The 13,873-nt window shown below is 45.7% G+C and overlaps 1 protein-coding gene across 10 annotated transcripts in view; it reads left to right on the top strand.

The window, feature by feature from the left end:
• Positions 1-13,873, top strand: part of LUZP1 (leucine zipper protein 1) — an 87,702-nt gene that overhangs the window by 50,455 nt on the left and 23,374 nt on the right. For 7 of the 10 annotated variants that reach the window (XM_045858494.1, XM_045858491.1, XM_045858490.1 and 4 more), the window contains one exon: positions 9,426-9,531. The exons of the other annotated variants lie outside the window; for them this stretch is intronic. The gene's annotated coding sequence lies outside the window, so the exon portion shown is untranslated. The remainder of the gene's footprint in view (positions 1-9,425; positions 9,532-13,873) is intronic. 10 annotated transcript variants of the gene reach the window in all.

Raw genomic sequence — 13,873 nt, 5'->3', positions numbered from 1 at the left:
CTGACTTTTGAGACCTATTATTTATAGTTTCTTTAAAGGCAGATGGAGATGACATGGATGAAGATGCCATGCGTATTGTTTTTTAAAATTTGTCTTTTTCGAGTACAGTTGATGTACATATTATTACATTTATATAACTTACGAAGTGATCACCCTGATAAAACTAGCACCCATCTGACCTCATACATAGTTATTACAATATCATCCACTATATTCTCTGTGCTGTACTTTACGCTCCCGTGACTATTTTGTAACTGCTAATTTGTACTTCTTTTTAAAAAAAAATATTTATTTTTTAGAGAGAGGGGAATGGAGGAAGAAAGAGAGGGAGAGAAACACTAGTCAGTTACCTCTTGCATGTGCCCTGACTGGGAATTGAACTGGTGACTTTTCGCTTTGTGGGATGACACCCAACCAACTGAACCACACCAGTTAGGGCCAATTTATACTTCTTAATCCCTTCACATTTTCCATTCCTTCCCCCAAACTCCCTCCCCTCTGGCAACCATCAAAATGTTCTTTTATATCCTGCTTTTTTGTTTATTTTGTTTATTTTGTTTTTTCAGATTCCACATATAAGTGAAATCATAGTATTTGTCTTTCTCTGTCTGACTTATTTCTTCAGTACAGCACCAGCTAGAGCCATCCATGTTATTGCAGATGACAAGCTCTCATTCTTTTTAATGACTGAGTCATAGTTCATTGTATATATACACTACTTCTTTATCACCTGAGTTGCTTCAATACCTAGGCTATTGTAAATAGTGCCGCACCGGATATATGGATGAGTGTGTGTTTGATTTAGTGTGTGGGTTTCTTTGGATAAATACCAGAAGTGGAATTGCTGGGTCCTTTGTCTCTTGTTACAGACTTTGTTTTAAGGTCTGTTTTGTCTGGTGTAAGTACTGCTACCCCAGCTTTTCTGTTTGTTTGTTTGCATTGTCGTGAAGTATCTTCTTCCATTCCTTCACTTTCAGCCTGTGTGTGTCTTTCAGTCTGAAGGGAGTCTCATGTAGACAGCGCATGTTAAAGGTCCTGTTTTCTTACCCATTCAGCCACCTTTGTCTTTTGATTAGAGCATTTCATCCATTCACATTTAAAGTAATTGTTGATAATTTGTGTTTATTACCATTTTATTGTTCATATTTTTTATTATTTTTTTACCTTCTTCGTAACGACAGCCCTTTAACATTTCAAATAATACTAGTGCGGTGGTGATGAACTCCTTTAGCTTTGTCTTGTCTGGGAAGCTCTTCTGTGCCCTTCTATTCTAAATGACAGCTTGGCTGAGTAGAGTGTTCTTGGTTGTAGGTCCTTGTTTTGCCTCACTTTGAATATTCGTTGCTGGTCCCTTCTGGCCTGCAAAGTTTCTGTTGAGGAATCAGCTGACAGTCTTATGGGAGCTCCATTCTAGATAACTAACTGCTTTTCTCTTGCTGCTTTTTGAAATTCTCTCTTTGTCTTTAACCTTTGCCGTTTTAATTATGATGTGTCTCGGTGTGGATCTCTTTGGGTAAATATTGTTTGGATGGGGCAGGGTCTCAGGGAATCACCAAGGCAGGGTGAACAGTGTTAGCCAGGTTGATGGAGACTCAGCTCTGGTCCCTGCGTGCTGGCTCTGTAGTGGGAGGACTCGGCAAAGGAACAAGGGGCTCTGCCAGCTCTTCTGTCTGGGAGAAAGCTGCCCCTCTAGCCCTTGCCCCAAAGCCAGACAGTTCAGTTCCTGACGTCTTTGGAGCTGCTGCCCCGGCGCTGAAGCTCAGAGGGAGTGAGTCTGAGTAAGTCTGAGTACAGGCCCTTTAAGAGGAACACCTGGGACTCCAGAAGCCCTCCTTCTCGCCCAGCCACAATCTCTGCTGGTTTTCACAGCCGCAAGTTAAGGGGACTTCTCTTCCTGGCACTGGAGCCCTTGGCTGGGGAGCCCAGTCTGGGACTGGCACCCCTCGATCTTCAGGGGGGACCTCCGGAGCTGCAGCCTGGATGTCCCTCCCAGTTTTCAGCCACCACACATGGGTGTGGGGCCAGTCTGCTCTCTGTCCCTGCCCCTCCCCCAAGTCTGGGTGTGGCGTCTTCTGTATGTCTTTAGTTATAGGACTTCTGTTCAGCTAGATTTTAGGCAGTTCTCATCGCTGGTGGTTTTGTAAATAGTTTGGTTGTAATTTTGATGTGGCTGTGGTTATGTACTCCGTTCTCTTGACTGGAAGCTCAAGATGTCGTACATACTGTTATTGGAAAGGACCTTAGCTATCATTTCATCTGACTCTTTGTTCACCTGATGACGCTGAGACCCTGAGAGTATAAAAAAAGACGTTCTCTGAGCTCTGACAGTATGTTAGTGGCAGAACTACTGGCTCATGGTTTTTTATTGCACTTGGGGGCACCTCTTCTTCTGTCTCCCACTCTCGTCAAAGGAGAGCACTTGCTCTGATTCTCTTCCCTTGTGGGCAGGTGGGTGGGACGGAAATGACATGTCTTCTGCAGCTCACGTTTCTCCCTCCACCTCCTTCTAGACTGTCCTGAGCTCCAACAGGAGGTGACTTGGCTGTGGGAAGCTGGTCAGGGCTGGCATTCAGAGTAGCCACTTTTACCAGCCTGGGGGACACTGGGTCACCAACGTGCTGGCATGTCAGCTGCAGACTCGCTGCACCGACTGATCGGTCCCGCCCCATCCTGCCTGTTTGCCAGGTTGACTTTCGGGTGAGGGACCGCATAGGGCAGAAGAAAATGGAAAATCCTTCTGGCTTTTTTTCTGAACAATCTTAAGGATGCTACCTCAGCAATTCTAGGGGAAAAAACAACTGTTTCCTGTTTCTCAGTATACACAAAAGGGCACTAGATTTGATTTCTAGGACTTTGGATATTATGGTATTTCAGATTTAAATTTTCTTCCTATCCCCTCATTTTCCACCTTTACCTTTCTTACTGCTTGTATCTGTGTGACCTTACGAGGTTAATTAGTAGATGAGGGGCGGCCAGTCCAACAGAATTGCAGGTGGTGATTTCTCTGTGATCCCAGTCGCTCGGATTCTCTCTGAGGCCAATTTCTGGTGACAGAAAGTAACGTGGTCCTTGTGTGCACTCGGCTGGAGGGCCCGAGGGGGCGGGTGGTTCTAGAGACTGCAGATGACTCGAGTTGTTTTGGTTTTGATCATTTCTAACTGATCTGTCTTCAAGATTCATTGATTTTTCTTTCTGTCAACTCCATTCTGTTACTAAGCTCATTCAGTGAATGAAAAAAGTTTGAGATACTGCTTTTCTGTCCTAAAATTGCCACTTTGGAAATGAACACTTGAAACCTATACAATCAATTTAATAAAAAAGAAAAAAATGAAGTTGCTACTTTAAAAAATTTTCCATTTCTCAGCTTAGTTACGATAGCTGTTTTAATATCCTCATCTGATAATTCCAATATCTGGGTCATCTCGGAATGGCCCTCTGCTCGTTGCCTTTCCCCCTTGCAAAAAGGTTTACTTTCCAGTTCTTTACGTAATTTGAGTTCTGTCCTGACCATAAGTGAATATGATTGTTATATTGTGGAGACTCCAGCTTCTTATGATGTTCGCATTTTCATAGGCAGTTAATTTGGTTAAAACGGCAAACCCTGTCTTACCTGTGGTAGGTGGCAGTTCAAATTTCAGTCTGGCTCTTTCATCCTTTGCTAAGATCCTTGGATTCTGCCCTGTGTTGTGCGGTCCAGGGGCCAGCTGGAGATTGGGCAGAGCTCACACACAGAACCCGGGACCCTCCTCCCGTGGCTCCCTCTGACCGGCGTGGCAGCTCTGTCTTTGGTTCCTGCGGACGGAAAGCCTAGGGTTGGTTCGTTTTAAATCGTAACTACGGCTGGACAACCTTCAGGTCCAAGCTCTGAAAATGGGAAACTCATCTCCTGCTAGTTCCTTCTAATTTCACCTGTCCCAAATCTGCCAGCCTTTGTTCACTTCAGATAGTTTAAAGGTTTTTATCCAGAGTTTACAGTTATCTGTAGGAAGAGTATACTGGCAGCAGAATTACCTACTAGCTTTCTCATCAAAGTGTTTTGGGGACAAAATTAGTACATATTTAAGAGAACTTTAATCTTTAGCAGTCAAATGAGGATGGATTTTGATGTATTCTTTTTTTTTTCTTATTTTTGATTATAGAGGGGAGAGGAGGGAGAAGGAGAGAGAGAGAAACATGGACGTGAGGGAGCGAGAGAGACACTGGCCATCCGCCCCTTGCACACACTGCGACTGGGGACCAAACCCGCAGCCCAGGCACGGGTCCTGACCAGGAACGGAGCTGGCGACCACTCAGTGTGTGGGATGGTGCCCAGCCAACTGAGCCACCAGCCTGGGCTCTATTTTCTAAAAAAAAAAAAATATTAGCTGAATTTCTTTGTATTCAATCCTCACTGGAGGACGTGCTTATTGATTTTAGAGAGAGGAATGGGGCAGGGGATAAGAGAAACATCATTGGCTGCCTTACATGTGTGCCCTTTCTGGGGATCCGTCCTGCAACCTAGGAATATGCTCTGACCGGAGATCAGACCTGCAGCCTTTTGACGTATGGGACGAGGCTCCAACCACCTGAGCCACCTGGCCAGGGCTGGGCTGATGGACTTCTTCAGTGTGGCTTGTTAATGATCTCAGGTGGACTCAGCCGTATTCACTTCAACTGGCTTTGCAACTTCGGGCAAGTCAGTCTCTTTTCCTCTCTGGGGCTCACCGCCTCCTCTGGAGAAGGAGGCGGCTGGACGCACCGTCGTCTGTGAGGGGCCTTTCATCTTTGTGTCTGCACAGGCTGACCCGTGCGCACCACTGTCACCGCGGACAGGGACACGAAGCACAGAAAAGATGCCCGAGGGCAGTGATGTGGGTGGGTCCGTCGGGGCAGGAATCTCTCTGAAGGGGCAGCCCAAGAGTGTTTACAGTCATCCTCTTGTTTCTGGGGGCGGAAGGCTAGTTCGCTGAGGATGCAAGAAGTAAAAGACACTCAGAAGCAAAGGAAAGAAACCATTCGCTGCCTGCTCCCACCCCTGCGAAACAGGAGAGAGTGCAGACAGTTGAAAACAAACCAGGATCATCCGGGGTTCCTGTTTGCTTGGTGTTTGGCCGTGCTTTCTCTCCTGTTTGAAGAGAACAGCCTCCTAGGCCCTAGGAACATGCTAGCAAATTTGGCAGTGGGCGGTGGGGGCAGTCGCTGTCGGTAGGGGTGCTGCTTTCACTGTTGGGGCTGCAGAGCCTTTCATGGAGATGGGTCAGACATACGTGTCCACCGCTGAGAGGTCAGAATTTATATGCGGGGGAAGCTCTCGTCTGTGCGGAGCAGAGAGTGTGTGTGTGTGTGTGTGTGTGTGTGTGTGTGTGTGTGTGTGTGTGTAAGGTCGGTGGGGAGGGGGGAAGAGTCAGATGATGGGTGAGGGCGGGACAGACGACCTGTGGGCCCCTTCTGAAGCTGTTTGAATAGCAGTCACACTTACTCTACTTAGACAAAGTCCTTTTAAAAGTGTGTGTGGCAGAAACGGAGATCACATGGAGGGTTATCAGCGGGGGCAGTGGGAGGGGGAGAGAGTGGGAAAAGGTACAGAGAATAAGTAGCATAAATGGTAGGTAGAAAATAGACAGGGGGAGGGCAAGAATAGTTATAGGAAATGGAGAAGCCAAAGAACTTACATGTATGACCCATGGACATGAACTAAAGTGGGTGGTGCAGGTGGGAGGGGGTGTGCAGGGTGGAGGGGGATAAAGGGGAGAAAATGGGACAACCGTAATAACATAATCAGTAAAATATATTTTTTTAAAAAGTGTGTGGCATGGACAATACCAAGGGGGAGGGTGGAAGCAAGGGAGGGAGGTGGGTTTGGAGGGGGCAGGGAGAAAATACAGACAACTGTAATTGAACAACAATAAAATAATAAAAAAAAAATAGTGCGTGTGGGAGGGAGAGAGAGCTAAAGCTTCTCCCGCACTCACCCAGGCCATCCCTCGCGTGCTGCCCCCGGTGCGGGGCTTTGTTCCCTAGCTGTTTTCATTGCTTATCAGTAATTCTTTTTCCTTCAGGTCTTACTGGCTTGAGGCTTCAGGTTCTCATCTTTTTTTAAAAAGCCATTAAAAAACTATGATTTTATTATTTCTCCATCTTAATTCTAGCCTTCTAGCTCTCCAGGGGGATAGAGGTAGGGATAGAGTCTGTTGTGTGTGTGTGTGTCACAGTGTTGGCGGTGGAGGTGGGGGAATCAGGTGACAGGGACCGGCAGCCTGGGTGGGAAGGCAGAGGGGGTCTGCAGACTGTGGGCGGGGGGGGGGGGATGGGGGACGGGACGGGATGGGGCAGTTGTGACGGAATGGGAGGGCGGGTAGTTTGAGTGGAAGAACATTTACAAAAGCTTTAGTTTTATCACTAGGTTAGCTGTCTTTCCATTCTTCTTCAAAACTAGGATAGACAGAATTTTTTTTAAATGCTAACCATGTATTTTTTTATTTTATTATATTTACTGGGATGGCCCCTGCAGGGTGGCTCAGTTAGTTAGAGAGGCATCCTGTATACTAAAAGGTTGTAGGTTCGATCCCTGGTCAGGGTACACGCCCAGGTCGTGGGTTAGATCCCTTCCTGGTCGGGGCATGTCGAGAGGCAGCCGATGGACTGACGATGCTCTCTGACATCGATATCTCTCTCTCCCCCTCCACTCCTCTCTCTCTAAAATCAAGGAGCAAGTCCTCGGGTGAGGACATAAAACTCAGATTTATCAGGGTGACATTGGTTAATTGGGTCATACAGGCTTCAAGCGTACGTTTCTCTGGTACATGATCTGTGTGTTCCATTGCGTGCCCACCGCCCGAAGTCAGATCCTCTCCCATCACTATGTCTTTGACCTCCTTTACCTTTTACTGCCCCCCTGTCGCCCTCCCCTCTGGTAACCACCATACTGTCGTCTGCCTGTGTCTGTGAGTTTCAGTTTTATACCCCACATATGCATGAAATCATAGGGTTTGTCCTGACATTTTTCTCAGCATAATATTCTCAAGGTCCATCTATCGTTGCTGCAAATGGCAGTGTTTCATCTTGTGGCTGAACAGTATTCCGAGGCATATATGCACCATGTCGTCTTTGTCCCGTCCTCTGTCGAAGGGCACTGTGGTTGTCTCCGTGTCTTAGCCACCGTGAATAATGCTGCCGCGAATGAACATAGGGGTGCATAAATCTTCGCAAATGTTTTTGAGTTTTTCAGGTAGATACCCAGAAGAGAGATTGCTGGGTCATATGGCAACTCTATTTTTATTTATTTATTTATTTACTTACTTATTTATTGTGTGTGTGTGTGTGTGTGTGTGTGGAACCTCCATACTTTTTCCCATAGTGGCTGTACCAGTTTACACTCCCACCAGCAGTGAAGGAGGGTTCCTTTTTCCCACAGCCTCTCCAAAACTTGTTCTTACCTGTCTTGTTGGTAGTAGCCATTCTAACAGGTGTGAGGTGGTATCTCATTGTAGTTTTGGTTTGTATTTCCCTAATAGCTGGTGAAGTTGACCATCTTTTCATGTGTCTGACGGCCATTTGTATGTCTTCTTGGGAGAGGTGTCTACTCAGGTCCTCTGCCCATTTTTTTAAAAATAGATTTTACTTACTTATTTTTAGAGAGGGAAGGGAGGGAGAGAGAGAGAGAAACATCGATGTGCGGTTGCTGGGGGCCATGGCCTGCAACCCAAGCATGTGCCCTGACTGGGAATCGAACCTGTGATGCTTTGGTTCGCAGCCCGCGCTTAATCCAGTGAGCTACGCCAGCCAGGGCTTCTCTGCCCATTTTTTAATTGGATTGTTTGTTGTTGTTGTATAAGTTCTTTTTTAAGAAATTCTCTCTGTCTAGCATCTATTTTTAGAGTGAGGGGAAGGGAGGGAGAAAGAGGTGGACAGAAACGTTGATGTGTCAGAGAAACATTGATCTGCTGCCTCTCTCACGCCCCCAACCAGGGTCCTGGCCCTCAACCCAGACGTGTGCCCTGACCGGGAATCAAACCAGTGACTGTTCAGTTTGTAAGATGTTTCTCAACCCATGAAGCACACCAATCAGGGCTTGTATGAGTTCTTCCTATGTTTTGGATGTGAACCGGTTGTTGGAGCTGTGGTTTGCAAACACCATCTCCCATTCGGTTGGTTGCCTTTTTGTTTAGTTGTCTGTTTCCTTTGCTGTGCAGAAGCTTTTTAGTTTGATACAGTCCCATTCATTTATTTTTGCCTTTACTTCCCTTGCCTTTGGGGTCAAATTTCTAAAAAGTTCTCCATCACCAAGGTCCATAAGTTTAGTGTCTATGTTTCCTTCTATGTACTTTATTGTTTCAGATCTTATATGTAGGTCTTTGATCCATTTTGGAATAACTTTTGTGCAAGAGGACAAACTGTAATCTAGTTTCCTCCTTTTGCACATGGGTTTCCAGTTCTCCAGTACTATTTATTGCAGAGGCTTTCTTTTCTCCAGTGTGTGTTTCTGGCTCCTTTGTCAAAAATTACTCGCCCCCCATGTACCTGCAGTTTTATTTCTGGGCTCTCAGTGCTGTTCCATTGTAGACAGACATTTGACCCAGATCTTCTACCTTCAGTAACTTATTTTACGGGTAAGATTAAATGGGCTAGTAGGCTTTTCAGCTCTCTTGTAGAAAGAAGGCTCGTTATAAAACCGAAGGGCACATTTGCAGGCAGAGACGCTCTATTTTCAGTTTTAATCAATCCTGGGTTGTTCGGGGTCCTTTCGAGGACCCAGTCTAGAAGGCAGCCCAGCGAGAGACAGCATGGTGAAGGGGCTTTTGAGCTCAGACAGACGTGAGTTTAAATCCTGACTGCCACTTACTAGCAAGCGGTAAGACCTTGGACAAGTCACTTGACTTCTTGAAATTTAAGTTATCTATAAGGGAGCAGCATTATTGTGTTATTGGCTTATAACACATACAACGTATTGTGTGGGCTGTGGTAGATACCCGCTGATGTTTGTTCCTACCCACCTTCTAGAACATCTTATTTTTAGTAGAATCCTGGCTTTAGTTTTAAGCAATTGTGTGACTCACCCTTTCCAAGCTTTAGTTCCTTTCTTAAGACGAGGGCACATAACTAGTTGATTTCTGAGATGCTTCCCAGCTGTGAGATGCCATATGAATTTTTGGACTATTGAGGAGTGTGTAGGTCTGTTGATTGAAGGAAGGGCAATATAGCCTGCACTGGGACTGCATTATCTGAGAGGAGAGGGGAAGTCTCTTGGAGCCACTCCCCTCTCCCTTGGGGAAGAGATAGCCAGCTTCCGTCAGAGCGAGCAGCATCTGGACTCGGATTCTGCCCTGTCTCCTCCCGACGCTGCACTGTCTGCGACGGCCTTTGGGACAGGCCTTTGGTTCAGCTTGCTCAGCCCTGGTGTGATTCATGTTCTACCTCTCTCTTCCTTCCTTTTTAATTCTGTACAGGTCAGGGGGCAACTGCCACTGAAAGACAGTGAGTGACTTTCCAGGACAAGAACCAATGGGGGGGAGCAGCCAGAAGCATTGACTGAAAGCTTCAAGTACCTAAATGGTAAGTATATTGTGCAGTGAAACCTGGCCACACTGATAGAATTGGGTAGTTTATGAAGTCTGCAATTCTTCCACCATTACGGGAGAGGGAGGAAAGTCAGTATTAGTCTATGACCATTGTGAACCATGTACTATGCTAATAAGTACTTCACATGGTTTCTCGTTTAATCAGCCAGCCAGTCTAACAAAGGAAAATTCTTGCATGAAGTTGACAACCTTCAATAGGTCTAGCCACTGTTTATTGAGTACTTACTATGTTCCAGGCCAGCCCTATATGACATGTGCTATCTCCCCATGAGGTGAGTGCTGTTATTATCACCATGAGGGAATGAGCTTAGAGAGGTTACGTAACTTCTCCAAATTCACATAGGTGGTAAATGTTAGGACTAGATTTCAAACCTGGATTATTTTCATTGTACTTTTAACATCTCTTGAGAAAGTTAATTTTTAAAAAGATTTTATTTGTTTATTTTTAGGAGAGGGGAAGGGAGGTAGAAAGAGAGGGAGAGAAACATCAATGTGTGGTCGCCTCTTGAGTGCCCCCTACTGGGGACCTGACCCACAACCCAGGCATGTGCCCTGACTGGGAATCGAACTGGCGACCCTTTGGCTCACAGCCCATGCTCAATCCACTGAGCTGCACCAGCCAGGGCAGACAAAGTTAATTTTTGGTTGGGGCAGTAACGGACTTAATCTTTAAAAGCAAAGCAAAATTAAAAAACTTCAATTGATAACTAGCTCCTTTCCCTAGGGTTCTGGATGCCAGTATTTTATTGGTTGATGTTGACCATGGCCATGGAGAGTACTAATGAAATAAAAGAAACTTGAGCAGTCAGTGTGCAGAGGGTCTTAGCTCCAGGGCAAGAGCGCATTTTATTCTAGACAAGATGGGAGCCACTGGAGAGTGGAAACTGTGGTCTTGGTTGCCCGTGGTAGCTGGTGGATGGTTAGAGAAAGCTCCTCTGGGAAGGTGGAGCAATGTGGCAAGCAGAGAAGGCGTCTGGGAACTGGGACTCAGCAGAGGAGTGATCGGTCACAGGAGAGGAAGCCCAGGGAGGGCCCCCTGCACTCCCGGGGCTGCCCCTGCGGTGAGATGGCAGTCAGAGGCAGCATGCTGCAGCCGCTCATGAGGGGGTGGGGCACCTCTAGGCCAGCTCTTGCCCTGTTAACTGGTTCGGGAGTCTTCTTCTTCTCCTTTCCCTGGAGCATGTTCCTACTCAGGGAACTGGGTTATGAAGTTAGTTTCTGGAGAGGTGGAGTGGCAGCCAGTGTTCTTTGTTCGTCGGTCTTTCTGATGACACTTCGGTCTCTTTCCGTTGGAGCACCAGTGTTTTTAAACATGCCTGGTGAGTTGCGGGAGGGGGAGGAATAATCATTTTCATCAAACTTATTCCACATTCCTATTATACATAGGTTATTATGCTGTATCCTGGAGCTTATGTTCTGATGATAAAACTGAGCACTGTACTTACTACATGCCTAGCACAGTTCTTGGAAATAGGTGTACGGCATTAAACAAAATGGAGAAAGTCCTTGCTTTCAAGGATTATATTCTAATGGGAAGAAATAGCTACAAATAAATGAATAACTAGATGTAAGTAAACAAACAGGCACAGAGATAAATAATGTCCAGTGGGTAAACGTGCTCAGAAGCACAAAAGCAGGGTAAGGTGGGAGTGTTGGGGCGCTGAGAGCTTGCTCCTTTATATAAATAAGGTGATCAGAGAAAGGCCTCTGAGGAGGTGACATTTTAAGCTAAGATCTGAAAGAAGTGAGGAACCCAGCCAGGGAGGTGTCTGGGAGCACAACACCCTAGGTAGAGAGAGCTACAAGTGAAAAGCCCTGAGGTGTGGGTGTGAGCTGTCTGCCCGGGAGCCCACACGGAGGCCAGTGTGCTGGGGTGGGGTAGGGGCAAGGGCAGCAGGAGATGAGAGCAGAGAAGTGATGGGACTGAATCACACAGTGCCTGAGGGCCAGGGCCAGACCTTTGCAGTGGATTGGAAAGTGAGGTGGGAGCCCCTGGAGAATGGGAAACAGAGGAATGACGTGTTTTGACTTAGAGGTTCCAGTCTTATTCTGGTTGCTTTGGGAGCGTGGGCTGTGGAGGGTGGGGAAAGGCGGGCAGTGGTGGAAGCAGGGAGAACAGGAAGCTTTTGTGGTGGTCAGTAAGTAGTCCAGGAGGGGGCGATGTGGCTGAAACTAGGGTGGGGGGCTCCGACCAGGGGGCGGTAGTGGTGGGTAGCCAGAAAGTAATGGATTCTGGATGTATTTTAAAGGCGGAGTTGGCTCCCAGTTCCCCTGCAGAGATGTTTGATGTGTCTGGAGTTAATATCTAGATCACATGGGTTTGAGGCTATCATGGGGAACTTGACAGTGATCCCTGGTAAAAGTCTAAAACTGTGTCTTTTTGTTTCTTTGTTGCTTTCAGTTTTATTTCCCAATTATGAATGAAATCATATAGTTCTTGACTTTTTCCGTTGACTTATTTCACTTAGCACGATATTCCCAATATCCATCCATGTTGTCCTAAATGGCAATATTTCATCTTTTTTTATGGTTGAGTATTGTGTGTGTACACCACATCTTTATCCAACCATCCATCAAAGGGCACTTCCGTTGTTTTCATGTCTTGGCCACTGTGAATAATGCTGCAGTGAACATAGGGGTCCATATATCTTTATGAGGAAATGTTTTCAAATTTTTCTGTTAGAAACCCAAAAAGGGGTTGTTGGATCATGTGGTAATTCTACTCTTAAATTAAAAAAAAATTTTTTTGAAAGATTTTATTTCTTTATTTTTAGAGAGAGGGGAAGGGAGAGAGAAAGAGAGGGAGAGAAACATCAGTGTGTGGCTGCCTTACACACTCCCCCTACTGGGGACCTGACCTGCAACCCAGGCGTGTGCCCTGACTAGAAGTCGAACTGGTGACCTTTTGGTTCGCAGGCCAGCGCTCAATCCACTGAGCCACACCAGCCAGGGCTATTCTTAATGTTTTAAGGAACCACCGGACTGTTTGCATAGTGCCATACCAATTTACATTCCCACAAGCAGTGAATGAGGGTTCCCTTTTCTCCACAGCCTCTCTCATACTTGTTATATACCTGTCTTGTTGATAGTAGCCCTTCTAATAGGTGTGAGGTGGTATCTCATTATAGTTTTGATTTGCATTTCCCTAATAGCTAGTGCGGTTGTATATCTTTTTGTACATCTGTTAGCTGTTTTTAAGTCTTGGGGGAAGTGTCTGCTCAGGTCCTTTGCCCTTTTTTTTTTTTAACCCTCACCCAAGGACATTTTATGAATTGCTTTTTAGAGAGAGGGGAAGCGAGAGAAACATCGATGTGAGACAGAAGCGTTGATTGGTTGCCTCCTGATTTTGCCCAGAAGGGATCACACGTGCCCGGACCGGGGATGGGACCGGCAACCTAAGCCTGTGCCCTGACCAGAAATCGAACCTGCAACCTTTGGGTGGCAGGGTGACGCTCTAGCCAACTGGGCCACCCTGCCCAGGGCTCTGCCCATTTTTTAAGTTGGATTGCTTGTTTTTATTTGTTGTTGAGTTGTATGAATTCTTTATATATTTTGGATATTAACTCCTTATTGGAGGTGTTATACTTAGTAATTAAATAGAAATACTGAAGAGGTGTTGGGTTTGTTTTATTTTTTAAGGATTTTTATTTATTTATTTTTAGAGAGAGAAAAAGGGAGGGAGGGAGGAAGAGGGAGAGAAACATCGATGTGAGAGAGAGAGACATGATTGGCTGCCTCTCGCACATGCCCCGACTGGGGACCAAACCTGCAACCCAGGCATGTGCCCTGACCAGGAATCGAACCAGCTACCTTTCACTTTGTGGAATGATACCCAGCTGAGCCACACCAGTCAGGGCAAGAGCCTGAGGTTTTCAGACAGGTAGTTAGAAATAGTCAGGAGGAAGCTGCTTAAAAATAGTTCTCCCATTTTCTTTTATTGATTTGGCTAAAAAGTCCGTCAAGGGTTTTTTGTCCGTATGATGGCTCTAGTAGTGCTCAGTTGTCTTTAACTTCATTCGAAACAATTTTGTTAGATTGCATTGTGACAGCTGTCATATCAGTGTGCATTAAAAAGAAACTTGTCAAATTAGTGAATTTTTGTGCTGCTATTGTAATAATCAAGATGAAAGAAAATAATGCAACACATGTACTATGCTTTATTATTTCAAGAAAGGTAAAAATGCAACTCAAGCGCAAAAAAAAAAAGATTTGTGCAGTGTATGGAGAAGGTGCTGTGACTGATTGAACATGTCAAAAGTGGTTTGCGAAATTTCTTGGTACTATTGACATTTTGGCCAAATAATTCTTTGCTGTGG

The sequence above is a fragment of the Phyllostomus hastatus genome, unplaced genomic scaffold (assembly GCF_019186645.2).
Source record: "Phyllostomus hastatus isolate PE091 unplaced genomic scaffold, TTU_PhHast_1.1 phas_scaffold_182, whole genome shotgun sequence".
In the NCBI taxonomy this organism is placed as follows: Eukaryota; Metazoa; Chordata; class Mammalia; order Chiroptera; family Phyllostomidae; genus Phyllostomus; species Phyllostomus hastatus.
Note: the sequence above shows the minus strand (reverse complement) of the source record. Positions and strands in the feature narration are given on the sequence as shown.